The 5,371-nt window shown below is 39.8% G+C and overlaps 1 pseudogene; it reads left to right on the plus strand.

The window, feature by feature from the left end:
- Positions 1–576: 576 nt before the first annotated feature.
- On the plus strand, positions 577–1,868 carry LOC100589962 (annotated as a pseudogene).
- Positions 1,869–5,371: the final 3,503 nt, after the last annotated feature.

Consider the following 5,371-nt stretch of genomic DNA (forward strand, 5'->3'; position numbering starts at 1 on the left):
ATGATAATTACAGCAAATCCATTAGCTACATCTCAAAAAGACAGAGTACACTCAAAGTGTACACACTATTGACAATTTATCCACACCTTTTTCTTCTATATGAAGGATAACGCAGGCACACATCCACAGCGTTGGAGAGAAGCACAGGTTTGGAATCAAGAATTTTTAATTCTAGTCCTGGCTTCATTAGCTAGAATTGTGACCATCAGCAAACTCCATAACTTCTGTGGATTTTTCTTCAACTTCAAAATAAAACAGATGAAATAACCTCTAAAGTGGTGCTTCTAAAATTTTAAGATGCAAATGAATCACCTGAAGATCTTGTTAAAATACAAAGATTTAGAATGGACTTGACAACCTGCATTCCTAATGAATTCTCGGGTGATCCTGGTAACTGTCAGCCCCATGGACCATACTCTGACAGTAAAGTGCTGGAGCACTGCTCACAAACTTGGCTGTGCACTAGCATCACATGAGTAGTTTAAAAATACCAACACTTACGCATGCGCCTCTGTGCGTTTTCCACATGCTGGTTCCAAGAGCCTGGCCTTAGGTGTCTCGTGTCTGGGGGTGATCCCAGCTGTCGCTGCCGCCGCAATGGGCAAAACTGCGGACCCTCCAGGTTCGGGAGCCCGACCCGACCCAGTGCGGGCTTCAATCGCTGGAAGAAAAAACACAGCCATGGGCAGAACAAAAAGAAGCAGCTGAGGAAGCAACTGAAGAAACCCGAATGGCAGGTCAAGCACGAGGGTAACAGCCGCCTCATGCAGAACTATGAGAAGATAAATGTAAATGAAATTACAAGATTTTCAGATTTGTCCTTGTCCAAAAAAACATTGAAAGGTTTTCAAGAAGCTCAATACTGCTTGGTAACTGACATACAGAAGTAGACCATTGGATTGGCTTTGCAAGGTAAAAATGTACGTGGAGTGGCCAAAACTGGATCTGGCAAGACTTTGGCTTTCCTTGTTCCAGTGCTAGAAGCCTTATATCGTCTGCAATAGACCTCAACAGATGGGCTGGGGGTTCTCATAATATCACCTATGAAAGAACTGGCCTATCAGACCTTTGAGGTTCTCCAAAAGGTAGGAAAGAATCATGGCTTCTCAGCTGGTCTCATCATTGGTGGAAAGTATCTGAAACACAAAGCTGAGAGGATCAACAACATAAATATACTCGTGTGCACACCAGGTCGGCTTCTTCAACACATGGATGAAACAGTATATTTTCATGCTACCGCTCTCCAAATGTTAGTTCTTGATGAGGCATAGAGAATCTTGGATATGGGCTTTGCCGATACCGTGAATGCTATTATTGAAAATCTCCCCAAGAAACGTCAGACTTTACTTTTCTCAGCAACACAAACTATATCTGTAAAGGACCTGGCATGCCTGAGTTTGAAAAACCTGAGTATGTCTGGGTTCATGAAAAATGAAAATATAGCACCCCTGCCACCTTGGAACAGAACTACATAGTCTGTGAGCAGCGGCAAAAAATAAGTGTGCTGTATTCCTTTTTGAGAAGCCATCTGAAGAAGAAGAGAATTGTATTTTTTTTCCAGTTGCAAAGAGGTCCAACATCTGTACCGAGTGTTTTGCCAGCTACGTCCTGGTATTTCTATCCTTGCCCTCCATGGTCGACAGCAGCAAATGAGAAGAATGGAAGTCTATAATGAGTTTGTCCATAAGAGAGCTGCAGTACTCTTTGCTAGTGACGTTGCAGCCACGGGGCTGGATTTCCCGGCTGTGAATTGGGCTCTTCAGTTTGATTGTCCTGAGGATGCCAACACATATATTCACAGAGCAGGTAGAACTGCCAGGTAAAAAGGAGATGGTGAAGCTTTATTAAGTTTATCCATGGGTTCCTAGGCCTTGTCGTTGGAAATGCTTCCTTTGTTTTACTGGCAAGTTCTGGAGCTCTTGTGTCATTGTTAGAAATTCCTGTCTTGCTTACTGTACAGAAGTTTCTATGTTACTGTTAAAATTGCTCATGATTTTGATGTATTTAATATCTGCAAAGAGACTGAGTATGATGGACAGCCCTGAGAAAGAATGAGTATTTTTGAATTGAGATGATCAATAATAAACATATTTCCTATTAAAAAAATACCAACACCTAGGCTCCACACCAGAGTCTGATTTAATGACTATAAGCTGTGTTTGAGCATGGGGTGCTTTTAAAGCTCCTCAGGTGGTTCTAGTGTAGAGCAATGTTTGAGGAACCCTGTCCTATTCCTTAAAATTCTAAAATGATGACCTTTATTTTTCAGTCACATTACATTCGTAGAGTGAAATTCCTTGTTATCTATTATCTCCTGACAACCCAGAGAGCTAGCAGGGCAAACACTACTAACTTCGATTTACAAAAGAGATAACCAAGCACCCAAGAGTCAGGAGAATTGCCTAATGACATACAGTTAATGGAGGACCTTCTGCTACTAGAACAACTAGAACACAGCATTCCTGATAAACAACCTGTGTTTTCTTCAGATTGCTTTGCACTGGCTATACAAACTAATAATGACAAAGAGAAAAAATGATAGTAGTTTTTCTGCCCCAAATTCCACTAAAAATAATATGAATGGCAATGTAACAGAGAAATACATGCAACTAGTTAAACAATTAAATGTGTAATTGGTGAAGGAGCTACTTGGCTGCTGTGGGTGATACTAACAAGCAGAATAAGGTTGCTAAGGGTATGTCAGCAGGACCAGCCATTAGACATCAAGTGAGCACAGCTAGATGGATTAATGCAGTACTAGGAATACAACAAAATGTACTGGGGAAGTGCCATAACAAATCATGGGCAAGAGACCAGAGAGTCTTCCATTTGATAAAACTAAGAATTCATTGGAACTTGTTGAGATAGCCATCCCACTTCTAAACACTGCAAAACCTACACACAGAAACAAAACAAACTTAAAAGTTCTGGCTTTGGAACTAAGGCAAATGGTGGGAATTAATAAACAGCCAAGTAAACAGGAGGTAGAAGAGAAGAAACTGGTATTTTTTAATGCCTACTATGGGCCAGCCGGTTGTATGAATTATCTGGCCTTACTCTTATTTGTAAGGTAAGCTTTATTATTCCCATTTTACAAATCAGAAGGTGAGTCATAGAGTTTGTCTTTTACACCAACTTACATTTGAATGTCAGAGGTGGGTTTAAGCCTAGATCTGTCTGTTTCCAAACCTTTCACGTCCTTTCTTCTATCCAAACTAATTCCTGTAACTAAATCAAATATTTTCGGGTAAACTACTGTTCTTCCCCAAATCTTCATCTTGTCTATGTAGCAGGGACAAAATACTATTATAATGTCATAACTTGTTGATCCTGTTATTCCACGAAACAATAAAAACACTATTTATAGATTTAGCCAAAACAAAATCAAAAACAAAAAAATTCCCATTGATCTTCTGGCCTTTTGGCTTTGCAAAAGTGAAGCCCAAATCCTTTTCAACAGACACTGAGAAATTGCACCCTAAAGGTCAGATGTGGCCTACCAACATGTTTCATTTGAAATATACAATATCAACCCTCACAGTGTTTTTTAAATTTTGAATTTATAAAACAGTCACCTCATAGAAATGGGAATTCCTGTTGTCTCTCCAAATAGTAGGAAGAGTTGGGAATGCCCCACTCATGCTCTCTTGTGGTGTCAATAGCTAAAGCTGAGTCCCAGGTTCTCTGTAGGTGAAGCATCTGTTATGCACTTACCATGGTCTCCATCTTTCCCTATTTATTATATATGCCAGATGATAAATGTCATCACACTTAAGCTAAATATTTCCTCAAATTTTTCCTATCAGAGGTTGTGTTAAAAAATACACCCAAGAAGTCCAACCATTTATTTCAAAAAAAGATTGAAGACAGCATACTTTTTCTTATACCAAGCCCACATCAAATATATATATATATATATATATATATATATATATATATATTTTTTTTTTGCGATGGAGTCTCACTCTGTCACCCAGGCTGGAGTGCAGTGGCACGATCTTGGCTCACTGCAAGCTCCGCCTCCCGGGTTCATGCCTTTCTCCCGCCTCAGCCTCCTGAGTAGCTGGGACTACAGGCACCTGCCACCATGCCCAGCTAATTTTTTTTTTTTTTTTGTATTTTTAGTAGAGACAGGGTTTCACTGTGTTAGCCAGGATGGTCTCGATTTCCTGACCTCATGATCCGCCTGCCTTGGCCTCCCAAAGTGCTGGGATTACAGGCGTGAGCCACCATGCCTGGCCCATCACCCATTTATATTTACCAGATTATAAAGATATCTGAATTTATAAATCCTGCTTTTCAGGAATGGGTGAGCTGAGAAAACCAGATGCTAAACTCTTCTATCTAATAACATAAAAGGCCTTCTTAAATAGAGGTAGAGTTTCATCTGAAAAGGAGGTTATAGGTTTACTGCAACATGGACCACAGCCTGGAGATAAAGAGAAAGTGTTTTGTTATTCTTTTTTCTTTGCAGTTAGCCCAAGAGAAAGTTGGGGTGTCAGGTCTCTGAATAAAGGAAACCTGATCAAAGGTTCTCACTCCTGTTGTGGAGGTAAACACTGCCACTGGGTTGGAACAGAGAAGAAGCAAAAACAGTAAACATCATCCCGTAAAAGAATATGGCGTCTGAACTCTAGGAGTTATAATAGGAAAATTCATATTTAAAATATTTTTCTGTGTTGTAATTTCCTGAATTACCTGCAGCTCTTTAGTAGAGTTTGCAAAGTGTTTGCATTTAATCATAAGTATGCCACAGAGAGTCAGATGAGGGGCTTGTTTTCACATTTGGAACAAAGTTGCAAGGGAGTGTGGAAGCAGCCTGGAGAAGCTGCCACAAGACTCCCAAATCCATCCCCCAAGATTAGATTTGGAAAACAGAATGTGTTCCTTGGGGATTTCCAGATACAAGAGGGATGAGAACCTGAAGACAAGTCTTCCTGTGGTTATGCTGAATGTGACAGTGGGGAGACCTACTATTACTATTCAGATACAAAAGGGGCCTGTGGGCCCTGATACCCGGAGGACCTGGGGATGCTTGGTTTACTAACAAACACAGTGGCAGTGAAACCTGATCTGTGCCATAGTTTCTATCTCTACAGGATGCCTCCAGAGCTGTTTATATGTAAAAATAATAATAAATAAAAGAATTATTAAAATAATGAATGATATTATATGTGTGTCATTAATAGTATATGTCTTCTTGATAGGTTTTAAGGTTTTTCCAGGCATGTAGCCAAGACAAATCCAAAAACTGGAAGGAAAATCAGTGTTTAATGGAATAAAAGTGTGACTAGTGTTTCAAATTAATGTTTGAACCTGTATAGACTGTGATGCCTTTATCTTTGCTCCCTATATATCTAGTACACAAATT

The sequence above is a fragment of the Nomascus leucogenys genome, chromosome 1a (genome assembly GCF_006542625.1).
Source record: "Nomascus leucogenys isolate Asia chromosome 1a, Asia_NLE_v1, whole genome shotgun sequence".
Lineage (NCBI taxonomy): Eukaryota > Metazoa > Chordata > Mammalia > Primates > Hylobatidae > Nomascus > Nomascus leucogenys.